The sequence below is a fragment of the Oncorhynchus kisutch genome, unplaced genomic scaffold (assembly GCF_002021735.2).
Source record: "Oncorhynchus kisutch isolate 150728-3 unplaced genomic scaffold, Okis_V2 scaffold1635, whole genome shotgun sequence".
Taxonomy (NCBI): Eukaryota; Metazoa; Chordata; class Actinopteri; order Salmoniformes; family Salmonidae; genus Oncorhynchus; species Oncorhynchus kisutch.
In genome coordinates, this window is record NW_022263580.1 from 1 (window position 1) to 21024 (window position 21024).

General features: G+C 51.3%; 1 pseudogene; it reads left to right on the top strand.

Moving 5' to 3' along the window:
• The first annotated feature begins 7 nt into the window (after positions 1–7).
• On the top strand, positions 8–17349 carry LOC116366985 (tripartite motif-containing protein 46-like; annotated as a pseudogene).
• The last annotated feature ends 3675 nt before the right edge of the window (positions 17350–21024 follow it).

Consider the following 21024-nt stretch of genomic DNA (forward strand, 5'->3'; position numbering starts at 1 on the left):
TCTCTAGTTGAACAGTGCGTTGGCGAGGGAGCAGTTGTCCCAGTCTGTGAGGGAGCTGGGGGCGTCTCTAGTGGAGCGACAGGGAGCGTTGACCCTGGCCCTGGAGGGGGCCCGGCTGAGGAGGGGGGAGGCCCTGTCGGCCCAGGTGTCTGAGAGGAGGGGTCTGCAGGAGCACGGTGGTTTAATGGCCCTACACACAGGAGCTGCTCAAAGAGACCGACCAACCCTGCTTTGTACAGGCCGCACGAATCACCCACAACAGGTACGGGGGGGTAGATGCAAGACACACATGCGCACGGCGCACACACACACCGTGGGTAAATAACAGGTGCAATGTCAACGCTTAACACTTACCAGCCACGCCCCCTCTATATTTTCTCTATCCCCGTTTCTATTTTCTCTCTCGCTATTTCTCTCTCTTTTTCTCTGTCTCTGACTCTCTCTCTTTCTCTCCTCCAGGCTGGTGAAAGCCATAGAGAATCTGCAGTGTTTCTCTCTCTCGGCTGATCCCTCCTTCAGACACTTCCACATGGACGCCTCCAGAGAAGTGAAACTCATCAGCAGCATGGGATACATAAGAGGTCCGTCCGTGTAAGAGGTTAGATCTGAAAGCTAACTCATCCCATCCACCAATATAACTCCCTTTCTTCTCTGCCCCGCCCCTGCTACAGCCCCATTGGCTCCTGTGATTGACACTCAGCGCACGCTGGCCTATGACCAGCTGTTCCTGTGCTGGCGACTCCCCCAGGACTCCGCCCCTGCCTGGCACTTCTCCGTGGAGTTCCAGCGGCGAATGGGATTGACCGAGGCAGGCTGGGGAGGAGAGGTCAGGAGCCCCAATGCTCCACTGGTGTGGCAAACGCCTGGAGGAGGTGGGCGGGACTAGTGCTGTGATTGACAGGCTGGAGATGGACAGTGTGTATGTGGTTAAGGGTGAAAGGAAGCAATAAGGCGGGGTTTGGAGAGTACAGCGAAGAGGTTTACCTGCACACACCACCCGCACCAGGTGAGACACACACACAGACACATACATATGCAATTCATGATACAATTATTGTTGGGGAATTGTTTAAAAAGTCAATTCCTCTTTTGTCCCAATCTATCCCTTCACCTTCTCAATTCCCTCATCTTCTCTCTGCATAACCCACTCCCTCTGTTCTGTAACCCAGCTCCACCCCCCCGGCCCTCTCTCCATCCCTCCATCCTCTCTCCATCCATCCATCCTCTCTCCATCCCTCCATCCTCTCTCCATCCCTCTATCCTCTCTCCATCCCTCTATCCTCTCCATCCATCCATCCTCTCTCCATCCCTCTATCCTCTCTCCATCCCTCCATCCTCTCTCCATCCCTCTATCCTCTCTCCATCCCTCTATCCTCTCTCCATCCCTCTACCCTCTCTCCATCCCTCTATCCTCTCTCCATCCCTCTATCCTCTCTCCATCCATCCATCCTCTCTTCCATCCATCCATCCTCTCTCCATCCCTCTATCCTCTCTCCATCCATCCATCCTCTCTCCATCCATCCATCCTCTCTCCATCCCTCTATCCTCTCTCCATCCCTCTATCCTCTCTCATCCATCCATCCTCTCTCCATCCCTCTATCCCTCTCCCATCCCTCTATCCTCTCTCCAGTCCATCCATCCTCTCTCCATCCATCCATCCTCTCTCCATCCATCCATCCTCTCTCCATCCATCCATCCTCTCTCCATCCATCCATCCTCCCTCTCCATCCCTCTAATCTCCTCTCTCCATCCATCCATCCTCTCTCCATCCATCCATCCCTCTCTCCATCCATCCATCCTCTCTCCATCCATCCATCCTCTCTCCATCCATCCATCCATCCTCTCTCCATCCATCCATCCATCCTCTCTCCATTCCATCCATCCTCTCTCCATCCCTCTATCCCTCCTCTCCACCTCCCATCCTCTCTCCATCCCTCTATCCTCTCTCCCATCCATCCATCCTCTCTTCCATCCCTCTATCCTCTCTCCATCCATCTATCCTCTCTCCATCCATCCATCCTCTCTCCATCCCTCTATCCTCTCTCCACCCCCCCGGCCCTCTCTCCCATCCTCCATCCTCTCTCCATCCATCCATCCTCTCTCCATCCATCCATCCTCTCTCCATCCATCCATCCTCTCTCCATCCATCCATCCTCTCTCCACCTCCCATCCTCTCTCCATCCCTCTATCCTCTCTCCACCCCCCGGCCCTCTCTCCATCCCTCCATCCTCTCTCCATCCCTCTATCCTCTCTCCATCCCTCCATCCTCTCTCCATCCCTCCATCCTCTCTCCATCCCTCTATCCTCTCTCCATCCCTCCATCCTCTCTCCATCCCTCCATCCCTCTCTCCATCCCTCTATCCTCTCTCCATCCCTCCATCCTCTCTCCATCCCTCTATCCTCTCGTCCACCCCATCCTCTCTCCATCCCTCTATCCTCTCTCCACCTCTCATCCTCTCTCCATCCCTCTATCCTCTCTCCATCCCTCCATCCTCTCTCCATCCCTCCATCCTCTCTCCATCCCTCCATCCTCTCTCCATCCATCCATCCTCTCTCCATCCCTCTATCCTCTCTCCATCCATCCATCCTCTCTCCATCCATCCATCCTCTCTCCATCCCTCTATCCTCTCTCCACCTCTCATCCTCTCTCCATCCCTCTATCCTCTCTCCACCCCCGGCCCTCTCTCCATCCCTCCATCCTCTCTCCATCCATCCATCCTCTCTCCATCCATCCATCCTCTCTCCATCCATCCATCCTCTCTCCATCCATCCATCCTCTCTCCACCTCCCATCCTCTCTCCATCCCTCTATCCTCTCTCCACCCCCCGGCCCTCTCTCCATCCCTCTATCCTCTCTCCATCCCTCCATCCTCTCTCCATCCCTCCATCCTCTCTCCATCCCTCTATCCTCTCTCCATCCCTCCATCCTCTCTCCATCCCTCCATCCTCTCTCCATCCCTCCATCCTCTCCATCCCTCTATCCTCTCTCCATCCCTCCATCCTCTCTCCATCCCTCTATCCTCTCTCCATCCCCCCATCCTCTCTCCATCTCTCCATCCTCTCTCCATCCCTCCATCCTCTCTCCATCCCTCTATCCTCTCTCCATCCCTCTATCCTCTCTCCATCCCTCTATCCTCTCTCCATCCCTCCATCCTCTCTCCATCCCTCCATCCTCTCTCCATCCCTCTATCCTCTCTCCATCCCTCCATCCTCTCTCCATCCCTCCATCCTCTCTCCATCCCTCTATCCTCTCTCCATCCCTCCATCCTCTCTCCATCCCTCTATCCTCTCTCCACCCCATCCTCTCTCCATCCCTCTATCCTCTCTCCACCTCTCATCCTCTCTCCATCCCTCTATCCTCTCTCCATCCCTCCATCCTCTCTCCATCCCTCCATCCTCTCTCCATCCCTCCATCCTCTCTCCATCCATCCATCCTCTCTCCATCCCTCTATCCTCTCTCCATCCATCCATCCTCTCTCCATCCATCCATCCTCTCTCCATCCCTCTATCCTCTCTCCACCTCTCATCCTCTCTCCATCCCTCTATCCTCTCTCCACCCCCCGGCCCTCTCGTCCATCCCTCCATCCTCTCTCCATCCATCCATCCTCTCTCCATCCATCCATCCTCTCTCCATCCATCCATCCTCTCTCCATCCATCCATCCTCTCTCCACCTCCCATCCTCTCTCCATCCCTCTATCCTCTCTCCACCCCCCGGCCCTCTCTCCATCCCTCTATCCTCTCTCCATCCCTCCATCCTCTCGCCATCCCTCCATCCCTCATCCTCTCTCCATCCCTCTATCCTCTCTCCATCCCTCCATCCTCTCTCCATCCCTCCATCCTCTCTCCATCCCTCCATCCTCTCCATCCCTCTATCCTCTCTCCATCCCTCCATCCTCTCTCCATCCCTCTATCCTCTCTCCATCCCCCCATCCTCTCTCCATCTCTCCATCCTCTCTCCATCCCTCCATCCTCTCTCCATCCCTCTATCCTCTCTCCATCCCTCTATCCTCTCTCCATCCCTCTATCCTCTCTCCATCCCTCCATCCTCTCCTCCACCCCCCGGCCCTCTCTCCATCCCTCCATCCTCTCTCCATCCCTCCATCCCCTCCATCCTCTCCATCCTCTCCATCCCTCCATCCTCTCTCCATCCTCTCTCCATCCCTCCATCCCTCCATCCTCCCTCCATCCTCTCTCCATCCCTCCATCCTCTCTCCATCCGTCCATCCTCTCTCCATCCCTCCATCCTCTCTCCATCCGTCCAATCTCTCTACATCCTCTCTCCATCCGTCCATCCTCTCTCCATCCCTCCATCCTCTCTCCATTTCTCCATCCTCTCTCCATCCCTCCATCCTCTCCATCCCTCTATCCTCTCTCCATCCCTCCATCCTCTCTCCATCCCTCTATCCTCTCTCCATCCCCCCATCCTCTCTCCATCTCTCCATCCCTCCATCCTCTCTCCATCCCTCTATCCTCTCTCCATCCCCCCATCCTCTCTCCATGTCTCCATCCTCTCTCCATCCATCCATCCTCTCTCCATCCATCCATCCTCTCTCCATCCATCCATCCTCTCTCCACCTCCCATCCTCTCTCCATCCCTCTATCCTCTCTCCACCCCCCGCCCTCTCTCCATCCCTCCATCCTCTCTCCATCCCTCTATCCTCTCTCCATCCCTCCATCCTCTCTCCATCCCTCCATCCTCTCTCCATCCCTCTATCCTCTCTCCATCCCTCCATCCTCTCTCCATCCCTCCATCCTCTCTCCATCCCTCTATCCTCTCTCCATCCCTCCATCCTCTCTCCATCCCTCTATCCTCTCTCCACCCCATCCTCTCTCCATCCGTCTATCCTCTCTCCACTCTCATCCTCTCTCCATCCCTCTATCCTCTCTCCATCCCTCCATCCTCTCTCCATCCTCCATCCTCTCTCCATCCCTCCATCCTCTCTCCATCCATCCATCCTCTCTCCATCCCTCTATCCTCTCTCCATCCATCCATCCTCTCTCCATCCATCCATCCTCTCTCCATCCCTCTATCCTCTCTCCACCTCTCATCCTCTCTCCATCCCTCTATCCTCTCTCCACCCCCCCCGGCCCTCTCTCCATCCCTCCATCCTCTCTCCATCCATCCATCCTCTCTCCATCCATCCATCCTCTCTCCATCCATCCATCCTCTCTCCATCCATCCATCCTCTCTCCACCTCCCATCCTCTCTCCATCCCTCTATCCTCTCTCCACCCCCCGGCCCTCTCTCCATCCCTCTATCCTCTCTCCATCCCTCCATCCTCTCTCCATCCCTCCATCCTCTCTCCATCCCTCTATCCTCTCTCCATCCCTCCATCCTCTCTCCATCCCTCCATCCTCTCTCCATCCCTCCATCCTCTCCATCCCTCTATCCTCTCTCCATCCCTCCATCCTCTCTCCATCCCTCTATCCTCTCTCCATCCCCCCATCCTCTCTCCATCTCTCCATCCTCTCTCCATCCTCTCTCCATCCTCTCTCCATCCCTCTATCCTCTCTCCATCCCTCTATCCTCTCTCCATCCCTCTATCCTCTCTCCATCCCTCCATCCTCTCTCCATCCCTCCATCCTCTCTCCATCCCTCTATCCTCTCTCCATCCCTCCATCCTCTCTCCATCCCTCCATCCTCTCTCCATCCCTCTATCCTCTCTCCATCCCTCCATCCTCTCTCCATCCCTCTATCCTCTCTCCACCCCATCCTCTCTCCATCCCTCTATCCTCTCTCCACCTCTCATCCTCTCTCCATCCCTCTATCCTCTCTCCATCCCTCCATCCTCTCTCCATCCCTCCATCCCTCTCTCCATCCCTCCATCCTCTCTCCATCCCTCCATCCTCTCTCCATCCCTCTATCCTCTCTCCATCCATCCATCCTCTCTCCATCCATCCATCCTCTCTCCATCCCTCTATCCTCTCTCCACCTCTCATCCTCTCTCCATTCCCTCTATCCTCTCTCCACCCCCCGGCCCTCTCTCCATCCCTCCATCCTCTCTCCATCCATCCATCCTCTCTCCATCCATCCATCCTCTCTCCATCCATCCATCCTCTCTCCATCCATCCCATCCTCTCTCCACCTCCCATCCTCTCTCCATCCCTCTATCCTCTCTCTCCACCCCCCGGCCCTCTCTCCATCCCTCTATCCTCTCTCCATCCCTCCATCCTCTCTCCATCCCTCCATCCTCTCTCCATCCCTCTATCCTCTCTCCATCCCTCCATCCTCTCTCCATCCCTCCATCCTCTCTCCATCCCTCCATCCTCTCCATCCCTCTATCCTCTCTCCATCCCTCCATCCTCTCTCCATCCCTCTATCCTCTCTCCATCCCCCCATCCTCTCTCCATCTCTCCATCCTCTCTCCATCCCCTCCATCCTCTCTCCATCCCTCTATCCTCTCTCCATCCCTCTATCCTCTCTCCATCCCTCTATCCTCTCTCCATCCCTCCATCCTCTCTCCACCCCCCGGCCCTCTCTCCATCCCTCCATCCTCTCTCCATCCCTCCATCCCTCCATCCTCTCCATCCTCTCCATCCCTCCATCCTCTCTCCATCCTCTCTCCTCCCTCCATCCTCCCTCCATCCTCTCTCCATCCCTCCATCCTCTCTCCATCCGTCCATCCTCTCTCCATCCCTCCATCCTCTCTCCATCCGTCCAATCTCTCTACATCCTCTCTCCATCCGTCCATCCTCTCTCCATCCGTCCATCCTCTCTCCATCTTCCATCCTCTCTCCATCCCTCCATCCCTCTATCCTCTCTCCATCCTCTCTACATCCTCTCTCCATCCGTCCATCCTCTCTCCATGCCGTCCATCCTCTCTCCAACCTCCATCCTCTCTCCATCCGTCCATCCTCTCTCCATCCCTCCATCCTCCTCTCCATCCGTCCAATCTCTCTACATCCTCTCTCCATCCGTCCATCCTCTCTCCATCCGTCCATCCTCGTCTCCATCTTCCATCCTCTCCCATCGCCTCCATCCCTCTATCCTCTTCTCCATCCTCTCTACATCCTCTCTCCATCCGTCCATCCCTCTCTCCATCCGTCCATCCTCTCTCCAACCTCCATCCTCTCTCCATCCGTCCATCCTCTCTCCATCCTCCATCCTCTCTCATCCTCTCTCCATCCGTCCATCCTCTATTCATCCGTCCATCCTCTCTTCATCCGTCCATCCTCTCTCCATCCTCTCTCCATCCTCCATCCTCTCTCCATCCGTCCATCCTCGTCTCCATCCTCCATCCTCTCTCCATCCTCTCTCCATGCCGTCCATCCTCTCTCCATCCTCCATCCTCTCTCCATCCTCTCTCCATCCGTCCATCGTCTCTCCATCCGTCCATCCTCTCTCCATCCTCCATCCTCTCTCCATCCTTTCTCCATCCGTCCATCCTCTCTCCATCCCTCTATCCTCTCTCCATCCTCTCTACATCCTCTCTCCATCCGTCCATCCTCTCTCCATCCGTCCATCCTCTCTCCAACCTCCATCCTCTCTCCATCCGTCCATCCTCTCTCCATCCTCCATCCTCTCTCATCCTCTCTCCATCCGTCCATCCTCTCTTCATCCATCCATCCTCTCTTCATCCGTCCATCCTCTCTCCATCCTCTCTCCATCCGTCCATCCTCTCTCCATCCTCTCTCTATCCTCCATCCTCTCTCCATCCGTCCATCCTCTCTCCATCCTCCATCCTCTCTCCATCCTCTCTCCATCCGTCCATCCTCTCTCCATCCTCCATCCTCTCTCCATCCTCTCTCCATCCTCTCTCCATCCGTCCATCGTCTCTCCATCTGTCCATCCTCTCTCCATCCTCCATCCTCTCTCCATCCTTTCTCCATCCGTCCATCCTCTCTCCATCCGTCCATCCTCTCTCCATCCTCCATCCTCTCTCCATCCGTCCATCCTCTCTCCATCCGTCCATCCTCTCTCCATCCGTCCATCCTCTCTCCATCCTCCAGCCTCTCTCCATCCTCCATCCTCTCTCCATCCTCCATCCTCTCTCCATCCGTCCATCCTCTCTCCATCCTCTCTCCATCCTTCCATCCTCTCTCCATCCTTCCATCCTCTCTCCATCCATCCATCCTCTCTCCATCCATCCATCCTCTCTCCACCTCCCATCCTCTCTCCATCCCTCTATCCTCTCTCCACCCCCCGGCCCTCTCTCCATCCCTCTATCCTCTCTCCATCCCTCCATCCTCTCTCCATCCCTCCATCCTCTCTCCATCCCTCTATCCTCTCTCCATCCCTCCATCCTCTCTCCATCCCTCCATCCTCTCTCCATCCCTCCATCCTCTCCATCCTCTATCCTCTCTCCATCCCTCCATCCTCTCTCCATCCCTCTATCCTCTCTCCATCCCCCATCCTCTCTCCATCTCTCCATCCTCTCTCCATCCCTCCATCCTCTCTCCATCCCTCTATCCTCTCTCCATCCCTCTATCCTCTCTCCATCCCTCTATCCTCTCTCCATCCCTCCATCCTCTCTCCACCCCCCGGCCCTCTCTCCATCCCTCCATCCTCTCTCCATCCCTCCATCCCCTCCATCCTCTCCATCCTCTCCATCCCTCCATCCTCTCTCCATCCTCTCTCCATCCCTCCATCCCTCCATCCTCCCTCCATCCTCTCTCCATCCCTCCATCCTCTCTCCATCCGTCCATCCTCTCTCCATCCCTCCATCCTCTCTCCATCCGTCCAATCTCTCTAACATCCTCTCTCCATCCGTCCATCCTCTCTCCATCGTCCATCCTCTCTCCATCTTCCATCCTCTCTCCATCCCTCCATCCCTCTATCCTCTCTCCATCCTCTCTACATCCTCTCTCCATCCGTCCATCCTCTCTCCATCCGTCCATCCTCTCTCCAACCTCCATCCTCTCTCCATCCGTCCATCCTCTCTCCATCCCTCCATCCTCTCTCCATCCGTCCAATCTCTCTACATCCTCTCTCCATCCGTCCATCTCTCTCCATCCGTCCATCCTCTCTCCATCTTCCATCCTCTCTCCATCCCTCCATCCCTCTATCCTCTCTCCATCCTCTCTACATCCTCTCTCCATCCGTCCATGCCTCTCTCCATCCGTCCATCCTCTCTCCAACCTCCATCCTCTCTCCATCCGTCCATCCTCTCTCCATCCTCCATCCTCTCTCATCCTCTCTCCATCCGTCCATCCTCTATTCATCCGTCCATCCTCTCTTCATCCGTCCATCCTCTCTCCATCCTCTCTCCATCCTCCATCCTCTCTCCATCCGTCCATCCTCTCTCCATCCTCCATCCTCTCTCCATCCTCTCTCATCCGTCATCCTCTCTCCATCCTCCATCCTCTCTCCATCCTCTCTCCATCCGTCCATCGTCTCTCCATCCGTCCATCCTCTCTCCATCCTCCATCCTCTCTCCATCCTTTCTCCATCCGTCCATCCTCTCTCCATCCCTCTATCCTCTCTCCATCCTCTCTACATCCTCTCTCCATCCGTCCATCCTCTCTCCATCCGTCCATCCTCTCTCCAACCTCCATCCTCTCTCCATCCGTCCATCCTCTCTCCATCCTCCATCCTCTCTCATCCTCTCTCCATCCGTCCATCCTCTCTTCATCCATCCATCCTCTCTTCATCCGTCCATCCTCTCTCCATCCTCTCTCCATCCGTCCATCCTCTCTCCATCCTCTCTCTATCCTCCATCCTCTCTCCATCCGTCCATCCTCTCTCCATCCTCCATCCTCTCTCCATCCTCTCTCCATCCGTCCATCCTCTCTCCATCCTCCATCCTCTCTCCATCCTCTCTCCATCCTCTCTCCATCCGTCCATCGTCTCTCCATCCGTCCATCCTCTCTCCATCCTCCATCCTCTCTCCATCCTTTCTCCATCCGTCCATCCTCTCTCCATCCGTCATCCTCTCTCCATCCTCCATCCTCTCTCCATCCGTCCATCCTCTCTCCATCCGTCCATCCTCTCTCCATCCGTCCATCCTCTCTCCATCCTCCAGCCTCTCTCCATCCTCCATCCTCTCTCCATCCTCCATCCTCTCTCCATCCGTCCATCCTCTCTCCATCCTCTCTCCATCCTTCCATCCTCTCTCCATCCTTCCATCCTCTCTCCATCCGTCCATCCTCTCTCCATCCTCCATCCTCTCTCCATCCTCCATCCCTCCATCCTCTCTCCATCCTCCATCCTCTCTCCATCCTCCATCCTCTCTCCATCCTCCATCCTCTCTCCATCCCTCCATCCTCTCTCCATCCGTCCATCCTCTCTCCATCCCTCCATCCTCCCTCCATCCTCTCTCCATCCGTCCATCCCTTTATCTCCCTATCTCTCCTTCCTCTCTTTCACCTTGCTAACACTTGATTCATCTCAGAAGAATCCTACCATCCCACTCTCTCCTTCTCCTATCTCTCTCTCTCTCCTTATCGACATCTCTCCCTCTCTGTCCTTCTCCTACCTCTCTCTCTCTTTATCAACATTTCTCCCCCTCTGTCCTTCTCCTACCTCTCCCTCTCTCTCTTTATCAACATCTCTCCCTCTCTGTCCTTCTCCTACCTCTCTCTATCAACATCTCTCCCTCTCTGTCCTTCTCCTACCTCTCTCTATCAACATCTCTCACTCTCTGTCCTTCTCCTACCTCTCTCTCTCTCTTTATCAACATCTCTCCCTCTCTGTCCTTCTCCTACCTCTCTCTATCAACATCTCTCACTCTCTGTCCTTTTCCTACCTCTCTCTTTTTATCAACATTTCTCACTCTGTCCTTCTCCTACCTCTCTCTCTCTTTATCAACATCTCTCCCTCTCTGTCCTTCTCCTACCTCTCTCTCTCTCTTTATCAACATCTCTCCCTCTCTGTCCTTCTCCTACCTCTCTCTCTCTCTCTTTATCAACATCTCTCACTCTCTGTCCTTCTCTTACCTCTCTCTCTCTTTATCAACATTTCTCCCTGTCCTTCTCCTACCTCTCTCTCTCTATCTTTCTCCTACCTCTCTCTATCAACATCTCTCCCTCTCTGTCCTTCTCCTACCTCTCCCTCTCTCTCTCTATCAACATCTCTCCCTTTCTGTCCTTCTCCTACCTCTCTTTATCAACATCTCTCCCTCTCTGTCCTTCTCCTACCTCTCTCTATCAACATCTCTCCCTCTCTGTCCTTCTCCTACCTCTCTCTATCAACATCTCTCCCTCTCTGTCTTTCTCCTACCTCTCTCTCTCTCTATCAACATCTCTCCCTCTCTGTCCTTCTCCTACCTCTCTCTATCAACATCTCTCCCTCTCTGTCCTTTTCCTACCTCTCTCTCTCTCTCTCTCTTTATTAACATCTCTCCCTCTCTATCTTTCTCCTACCTCTCTCTATCAACATCTCTCCCTCTCTGTCCTTCTCCTACCTCTCTCTCTCTCTCTCTCTCTCTCTCTCTCTCTCTCTCTCTCTCTCTCTCTCTCTATCAACATCTCTCCCTCTCTGTCCTTTTCCTACCTCTCTCTCTCTTTCTCTTTATCAACATCTCTCCCTCTCTGTCCTTCTCCTACCTCTCTCTATCAACATCTCTCACTCTGTCCTTTTCCTACCTCTCTCTTTTTATCAACATTTCTCACTCTGTCCTTCTCCTACCTCTCTCTCTCTTTATCAACATCTCTCCCTCTCTGTCCTTCTCCTACCTCTCTCTCTCTCTTTATCAACATCTCTCCCTCTGTCCTTCTCCTACCTCTCTCTCTCTCTCTTTATCAACATCTCTCACTCTCTGTCCTTCTCTTACCTCTCTCTCTCTTTATCAACATTTCTCCCTGTCCTTCTCCTACCTCTCTCTCTCTCTCTCTCTCTCTCTCTCTTTATCAACATCTCTCACTCTCTGTCCTTCTCCTACCTCTCTCTCTCTTTATCAACATTTCTCCCTGTCCTTCTCCTACCTCTCTCTCTCTCTCTCTCTCTCTCTCTCTCTCTCTCTTTATCAACATCTCTCCCTCTCTGTCCTTCTCCTACCTCTCTCTCTCTCTCTATCAACATCTCTCCCTCTCTGTCCTTCTCCTACCTCTCTCTCTCTCTATATCAACATCTCTCCCTCTCTGTCCTTCTCCTACCTCTCTCTATCAACATCTCTCCATCTCTGTCTTTCTCCTACCTCTCTCTCTCTCTCTCTCTCTATCAACATCTCTCCCTCTCTGTCCTTCTCCTACCTCTCTCTATCAACATTTCTCCCACTCTGTCCTTCTCCTACCTCTCTCTCTCTTTATCAACATCTCTCCCTCTCTATCTTTCTCCTACCTCTCTCTATCAACATCTCTCCCTCTCTGTCCTTCTCCTACCTCTCTCTCTCTCTCTCTATCAACATCTCTCCCTTTCTGTCCTTCTCCTACCTCTCTTTATCAACATCTCTCCCTCTCTGTCCTTCTCCTACCTCTCTCTATCAACATCTCTCCCTCTCTGTCCTTCTCCTACCTCTCTCTATCAACATCTCTCACTCTCTGTCCTTCTCCTACCTCTCTCTCTCTCTTTATCAACATCTCTCCCTCTCTGTCCTTCTCCTACCCCTCTCTCTCTCTCTATCAACATCTCTCCCTCTCTGTCCTTCTCCTACCTCTCTCTCTCTCTCTCTCTCTCTTTATCAACATCTCTCACTCTCTGTCCTTCTCTTACCACTCTCTCTCTTTATCAACATTTCTCCCTGTCCTTCTCCTACCTCTCTCTCTCTTTATCAACATCTCTCCCTCTGTCTTTCTCCTACCTCTCTCTCTCTCTCTCTCTATCAACATCTAATCAAATCAAATCAAATCAAATGTATTTATATAGCCCTTCGTACATCAGCTGATATCTCAAAGTGCTGTACAGAAACCCAGCCTAAAACCCCAAACAGCAAGCAATGCAGGTGTAGAAGCACGGTGGCTAGGAAAAACTCCCTAGAAAGGCCAATACCTAGGAAGAAACCTAGAGAGGAACCAGGCTATGTGGGGTGGCCAGTCCTCTTCTGGCTGTGCCGGGTGGAGATTATAACACAACATGGCCAAGATGTTCAAATGTTCATAAATGACCCGCATGGTCGAATAATAATAAGGCAGAACAGTTGAAACTAGAGCAGCAGCACAGTCAGGTGGAAGTTGAAACTGGAGCAGCAGCATGGCCAGGTGGACTGGGGACAGCAAAGAGTCATCATGTCAGGTAGTCCTGGGGCATGGTCCTAGGGCTCAGGTCCTCCGAGAGAGAGAAAGAAAGAGAGAAGGAGAGAATTAGAGAACGCACACTTAGATTCACACAGGACACCGAATAGGACAGGAGAAGTACTCCAGATATAACAAACTGACCCCAGCCCCCCGACACATAAACTACTGCAGCATAAATACTGGAGGCTGAGACAGGAGGGGTCAGGAGACACTGTGGCCCCATCCGAGGACATCTCTCCCTCTCTGTCGTTCTCCTACCTCTCTCTATCAACATCTCTCCCTCTCTGTCCTTTTCCTACCTCTCTCTCTCTCTCTCTCTCTCTCTCTTTATCAACATCTCTCCCTCTCTATCTTTCTCCTACCTCTCTCTATCAACACCTCTCCCTCTCTGTCCTTCTCCTACCTCTCTCTCTCTCTCTCTCTCTCTATCAACATCTCTCCCTCTCTGTCCTTCTCCTACCTCTCTCTATCAACATTTCTCCCTCTCTGTCCTTCTCCTACCTCTCTCTCTCTTTATCAACATCTCTCCCTCTCTGTCCTTCTCCTACCTCTCTCTCTCTCTCTATCAACATCTCTCCCTCTCTGTCCTTCTCCTACATCTCTCTATCAACATCTCTCCCTCTCTGTCCTTTTCCTACCTCTCTCTCTCTCTCTTTATCAACATCTCTCCCTCTCTATCTTTCTCCTACCTCTCTCTATCAACATCTCTCCCTCTCTGTCTTTCTCCTACCTCTCTCTCTCTCTCTCTATCAACATCTCTCCCTCTCTGTCTTTCTCCTACCTCTCTCTCTCTCTCTCTCTCTCTCTCTATCAACATCTCTCCCTCTCTGTCCTTCTCCTACCTCTCTCTCTCTTTATCAACATCTCTCCCTCTGTCCTTCTGCTACCTCTCTCTCTTTATCAACATCTCTCCCTCTCTGTCCTTCTCCTACCTCTCTCTTTCTCTTTATCAACATCTCTCCCTCTCTGTCCTTCTCCTACCTCTCTCTCTCTCTCTATCAACATTTCTCCCTCTCTGTCCTTCTCCTACCTCTCTCTCTCTCTCTTTATCAACATTTCTCCCTCTCTGTCCTTCTCCTACCTCTCTCTCTCTTTATCAACATTTCTCCCTCTCTGTCCTTCTCCTACCTCTCTCTCTCTCTTTATCAACATCTCTCCCTCTCTGTCCTTCTCCTACCTCTCTCTCTCTCTCTCTCTATCAACATCTCTCCATCTCTGTCCTTCTCCTACCTCTCTCTCTCTCTCTCTCTATCAACATCTCTCCCTCTCTGTTCTTCTCCTACCTCTCTCTATCAACATCTCTCACTCTCTGTCCTTCTCCTACCTCTCTCTATCAACATCTCTCACTCTCTGTCCTTCTCCTACCTCTCTCTCTCTCTCTCTCTCTATCAACATTTTTCCCCCTCTGTCCTTCTCCTACCTCTCTCTATCAACATCTCTCCCTCTCTGTCCTTCTCCTACCTCTCTCTATCAACATCTCTCACTCTCTGTCCTTCTCCTACCTCTCTCTATCAACATCTCTCCCTCTCTGTCCTTCTCCTACCTCTCTCTGTCAACATCTCTCTCTATCCTTCTCCTACCTCTCTCTCTCTCTCTATCAACATCTCTCCATCTCTGTCCTTCTCCTACCTCTCTCTCTCTTTATCAACATCTCTCCCTCCCTGGCTTCTCCTACCTCTCTCTATCAGCATCTCTCCCTCTCTGTCCTTCTCCTACCTCTCTCTGTCAACATCTCTCTTTCTATCCTTCTCCTACCTCTCTCTCTCTCTCTCTATCAACATCTCTCCCTCTCTGTCCTTCTCCTACCCCTCTCTCTCTCTCTTTATTGACATCTCTCCCTCTCTGTCCTTCTCCTACCTCTCTCTATCAACATCTCTCCCTCTCTGTCCTTCTCCTACCTCTCTCTTTATCAACATCTCTCCCTCTCTGTCCTCACACTGTCCATACTGTATAAACACTCCCCCAGTCTCCTGTGTTATTAAGTGTTCATGTGGCTTACTAAAGGAGATTAGTTTATTAATTTATTAACTCCCCCTCTCCCTCTCCTCTTCCTCCTCCCCCTCTCCTCCTCTCCTTCTCCTCCTCCCCCTCTCCTCCTCCCCCTCTTCTCCTCCTCCCCCTCTCCCTCTCCTCCCCCTCTCTCCCTCCTCCCCCTCTCCCTACTCCGTCAGTGTTGTGTTTCTCTCTGGACTCTCGCTGGGGTTTGCATGCTGACCGACTGGCTCTGGGTAAAGGACAGACGTATGCCCGCAGCGTGCCCGGCCTCTCCCTTCTGCAGGCCGCTGACCGCTCCCTCACTTCCTGTCACCTGACCTCTGACCTCCTCATAGGCGACCTGGCCATCACCCAGGGAAGGCACTACTGGGCATGCTCGGTGGAGCCCGGCTCCTACCTGGTCAAGGTGAGAAATAAAGATTTTGAGTGTGTGTGTGTGTGTGTGTGCATACGTGCGTGGGTGTATGTAATTTACTCAATTTAATTTGTCATTTTTCTATCTGCGTTCCTCAGGTGGGAGTTGGACAGGAGGCCAAGCTCCAGGAGTGGTTCCACCTTCCTCAGGACATGGCCAGCCCCCGGTGAGAGAGGAGAGAGCGAGGTAGAGGGAGGGATGGAGAGGGAGGGGAGGACAGAGGGAGGTAGAGGGAGGGATGGAGAGGGAGTGGGGACAGAGGGAGGTAGAGGGAGGGATGGAGAGGGAGGGGGGGACAGAGGGAGGTAGAGGTAGGGGGACAGAGGGAGGTAGAGGTAGGGGGACAGATGGAGGTAGAGGTAGGGGACAGATAGATGTAGGGGGACAGAGGGAGGTAGAGGTAGGGGGACAGAGGGAGGTAGAGGTAGGGGGACAGAGGGAGGTAGAGGTAGGGGGACAGAGGGAGGTAGAGGTAGGGGGGACAGAGGGAGGTAGAGGTAGGGAGGGAGAGGGAAGGGGGACAGATGGAGGTAGAGGTAGGGGGACAGAGGGAGGTAGAGGGAGGGGGACAGAGGGAGGTAGAGGTAATGGGGACAGAGGGAGGTAGAGGTAGAGGGACAGAGGGAGGTAGAGGTAGGGGGGACAGAGGAAGGTAGAGGTAGGGGGACAGAGGGAGGTAGAGGTAGGGGGACAGAGGGAGGTAGAGGGAGGGGGACAGAGGGAGGTAGAGGTAGGGGGGACAGAGGGAGGTAGAGGTAGGGGAGACAGAGGGAGGTAGAGGTAGGGGGGACAGAGGGAGGTAGAGGTAGGGGGGACAGAGGGAGGTAGAGGTAGGGGGACAGAGGGAGGTAGAGGTACGGGGACAGAGGGAGGTAGAAGTGGCTCCAGTGACACTAAAACTAACCAAGTAAACTCAGTCTCCCCCGTCCTCCCTCTTCCTCACTCTCCATCCCCCCTTCTCTCTTCCCGTTCCCCCTCCTCTCTCTCCCCCTCCCCTCTCTCTCCCCGACCCCTTCCCTCTCTCCAGCTATGACCCAGACAGTGGCCATGACAGTGGGGCTGAGGATTCCCCAGACTCCTCCCCTCCCTTCTGCTTCCTCACCATGGGCATGGGCAAGGTCCTCTTACCCCAGGGGGCAGCAAACTTACACCACAGTACCCACAGTACCCATGGAAACAACCATGGCCCTCCTACTGCCCCCCTGCCCCCGCGCCTGGGGGTTTGTCTGGACTTCGAAAAGGGGCGGGTCACGTTCTACGACGCCCACTCGCTGCGTACCCTGTGGGAGGGGCATGTGGATTGCTCTGCCCCTGTGTGCCCGGCCTTTTGTTTCATTGGTGGAGGGGCACTGCAGCTGCAGGAGCTGGTGGCCAATCGGAGCACAGAGGAGCCACCGCACAGAAGGGTTACCATCCAATCACGCGCCACCAATTTAGGTAACTGAAGAAGTATGGAGCGGAGTGATTTGGAGAGACCCTTCATCAACTTGATGTTTACTTGTTTATGTTTAGGTTTCATTTGTAATGTCTGCAACTGTTGATGATGTACATTTTGCAGAATAGAAGAATGTCAATGTCCCGGAATCCAGGGGATTATAAAGTGTTCTGCAGGTTACATCAGGATACGTGTATTCTGTGATTCCAACTGTTGCTGTGTTGCATCTGACAAGGACTCATGAGTGGGACGTTAACTGTTAAAGGACTCATGAGTTGGATGTTAACTGTTAAATGACTCATGAGTGGGATGTTAACTGGTAATTGACTCATGAGTGGGACGTTAACTGTTAAAGGACTCATGAGTGGGACGTTAACTGGTAAAGGACTCATGAGTGGACGTTAACTGTTAAATGACTCGTGAGTGGGATGTTAACTGTTAACATCCCACTCATGAGTCCTTTAACAGTTAACATCCCACTCATGAGTCCTTTAACTGTTAAAGAACTCATGGGTGGGACGTTAACTGTTAAAGGACTCATGAGTGGGACGTTTACTGTTAAAGGACTCATGAGTGGGACGTTTACTGTTAAATGACTCATGAGTGGGACGTTAACTGTTAAAGGACTCATGAGTGGGACGTTTACTGTTAAAGGACTCATGAGTGGGACGTTAACTGTTAAAGGACTCATGAGTGGGACGTTTACTGTTAAATGACTCATGAGTGGGACGTTTACTGTTAAATGACTCATGAGTGGGATGTTAACTGTTAAAGGACTCATGAGTGGGATGTTAACTGTTAAAGGACTCATGAGTGGACGTTAACTGTTAAATGACTCGTGAGTGGGATGTTAACTGTTAACATCCCACTCACGAGTCCTTTAACAGTTAACATCCCACTCATGAGTCCTTTAACTGTTAAAGGACTCATGAGTGGGATGTTAACTGTTAAAGGACTCATGAGTGGGACGTTAACTGGTGTATTACTCATGAGTGGGACGTTAACTGGTAAATGACTCATGAGTGGGACGTTAACTGTTAAAGGACTCATGAGTGGGACGTTAACTGGTAAATGACTCATGAGTGGGATGTTAACTGGTAAATGACTCATGAGTGGGACGTTAACTGGTAGATGACTCATGAGTGGGACGTTAACTGTTAAAGAACTCATGGGTGGGACGTTAACTGGTAAATGACTCATGAGTGGGACGTTAACTGGTAAATGACTCATGAGTGGGACGTTAACTGGTAAATGACTCATGAGTGGGACGTTAACTGTTAAAGGACTCATGAGTGGGACGTTAACTGGTAAATGACTCATGAGTGGGATGTTAACTGGTAAATGACTCATGAGTGGGACGTTAACTGGTAGATGACTCATGAGTGGGACGTTAACTGTTAAAGAACTCATGGGTGGGACGTTAACTGTTAAAGGACTCATGAGTGGGACGTTTACTGTTAAAGGACTCATGAGTGGGACGTTTACTGTTAAATGACTCATGAGTGGGACGTTAACTGTTAAAGGACTCATGAGTGGGACGTTTACTGTTAAAGGACTCATGAGTGGGACGTTAACTGTTAAAGGACTCATGAGTGGGACGTTTACTGTTAAATGACTCATGAGTGGGACGTTTACTGTTAAATGACTCATGAGTGGGATGTTAACTGTTAAAGGACTCATGAGTGGGATGTTAACTGTTAAAGGACTCATGAGTGGACGTTAACTGTTAAATGACTCGTGAGTGGGATGTTAACTGTTAACATCCCACTCACGAGTCCTTTAACAGTTAACATCCCACTCATGAGTCCTTTAACTGTTAAAGGACTCATGAGTGGGATGTTAACTGGTAAATGACTCATGAGTGGGACGTTAACTGGTAAATGACTCATGAGTGGGACGTTAACTGTTAAAGGACTCATGAGTGGGATGTTAACTGTTAAAGGACTCATGAGTGGGACGTTAACTGGTGTATTACTCATGAGTGGGACGTTAACTGGTAAATGACTCATGAGTGGGACGTTAACTGTTAAAGGACTCATGAGTGGGACGTTAACTGGTAAATGACTCATGAGTGGGATGTTAACTGGTAAATGACTCATGAGTGGGACGTTAACTGGTAGATGACTCATGAGTGGGACGTTAACTGTTAAAGAACTCATGGGTGGGACGTTAACTGGTAAATGACTCATGAGTGGGACGTTAACTGGTAAATGACTCATGAGTGGGACGTTAACTGGTAAATGACTCATGAGTGGGATGTTAACTGGTAAATGACTCATGAGTGGGACGTTAACTGTTAAAGGACTCATGAGTGGGACGTTAACTGGTAAAGGGCTCATGAGTGGGACGTCAACTGTTAAAGGACTCATGAGTGGGACGTTAACTGGTAAAGGGCTCATGAGTGGGACGTCAACTGTTAAAGGACTCATGAGTGGGACGTTAACTGTTAAAGGGCTCATGAGTGGGATGTTAACTGGTAAAGGGCTCATGAGTGGGACGTCAACTGTTAAAGGACTCATGAGTGGGACGTTAACTGGTAAAGGGCTCATGAGTGGGACGTCAACTGTTAAAGGACTCATGAGTGGGATGTTACATGTTAAATGACTCATGAGTGGGCGTTATCTGTTCAGACTCATGCTACCTGCACTTCACATAGATCTTATTGTTTGAAACCAAAATGCTCACAAGATTCTCTCATAAGCTTCAAACATGTATTACAAATCAAGAGGGTATACATATCTAGTCTATAGTTTGAGACAAAATAGAGATGAATGGGATTTACACATTATGGATAGAAAGGATTTTGCGTAAATCATGTGTTGATGTCAATGGGAAGATTTAGGATGTGTGTGTGTTCACCGGAATAAAAATGATTATACTTATTTTATCATTCTCATCTGAGCTGGCTGAATATTTATACTGTTTTATAGCTTTTTATTCATAGCTTTTATGATTATTATGACTGGCAATAATACATTTTTACTCAACAGATTATTACTAAAAAGATAGATCTTACAGGGTCGAGGCTCAGACTGTCAGTATTCATACAGTATATTGAATGTGTGTGTGAGAGTGTGTATTTTTCCTTGAATGCATGTGTGTACGTGTGTGTGTGTGAGAGACAGAGAGAGAGGGAGGGAGATATATATATACAGTACGCGTCAAAAGTTTATTTTTACTATTTTCTATTTTCTAATAATAGTGAAGACATCAAAACTATGAAATAACACACATGGAATCATGTAGTAACCCAAAAAGTGTTTAACAAATATATTTGTGGAGGCCAGGTCATCTGATGCAGCAGTCCATCATTCTTGATTAAATAGCCCTTTCACAGTCTGGAAGTGTGTTGAGTTATTGTACTGTTAAAAAACAAATGATAGTCCCACTAATCCAGATGGGGTGGTGTATCGCTGCAGAATGCTGTGGTAGCCATGTTGGTTAAATGTGCCCTGAATTCTAAATAAATCACAGACAGTGTCACCAGCAAAGCACCCCCACACCATCACACCTCCTCTTCCATGCTTCACGGTGGGACCAACACATGCAGAGATCATCTGTCTACCAACTCTGCTTCTCACAAAGACACTGCAGTTGGAACCAAAAATCTCAAATTTGTCAGATTTGTCAGAGTCTAATGTCCATTGCTTGTGTTTCTTGGCCCAAGCAAGTCCCTTCTTCTTATTGGTGTCCTTTAGTAATGGTTTATTTACAGCAATTCGATCACGAAGGCCTGATTCACGCAGTCTCTGAACAGTTGATGTTGAGGTGTCTGTTACTTGAGCTCTGTGAGGCATTTATTTGGGCTGCAGTCTGATGTGCAGTTAACACTAATGAACTTATCCTCTGCAGCAGAAGTAACTCTGGGTCTTCCTTTCCTGTGGCGGTCCTCATGAGATCCATGTCTTAAAGTAATGATGGACTGTCGTTTCTCTTTGCTTATTTGAGCTGTTCTTGCCATAATATGGACTTGGTCTTTTACCAAAAAGGACTATCTTCTGTATCCCAGCCCTACCTTGTCACAACACAACTGATTGGCTCAAACACATTAAGAAGGACATTAATTCCA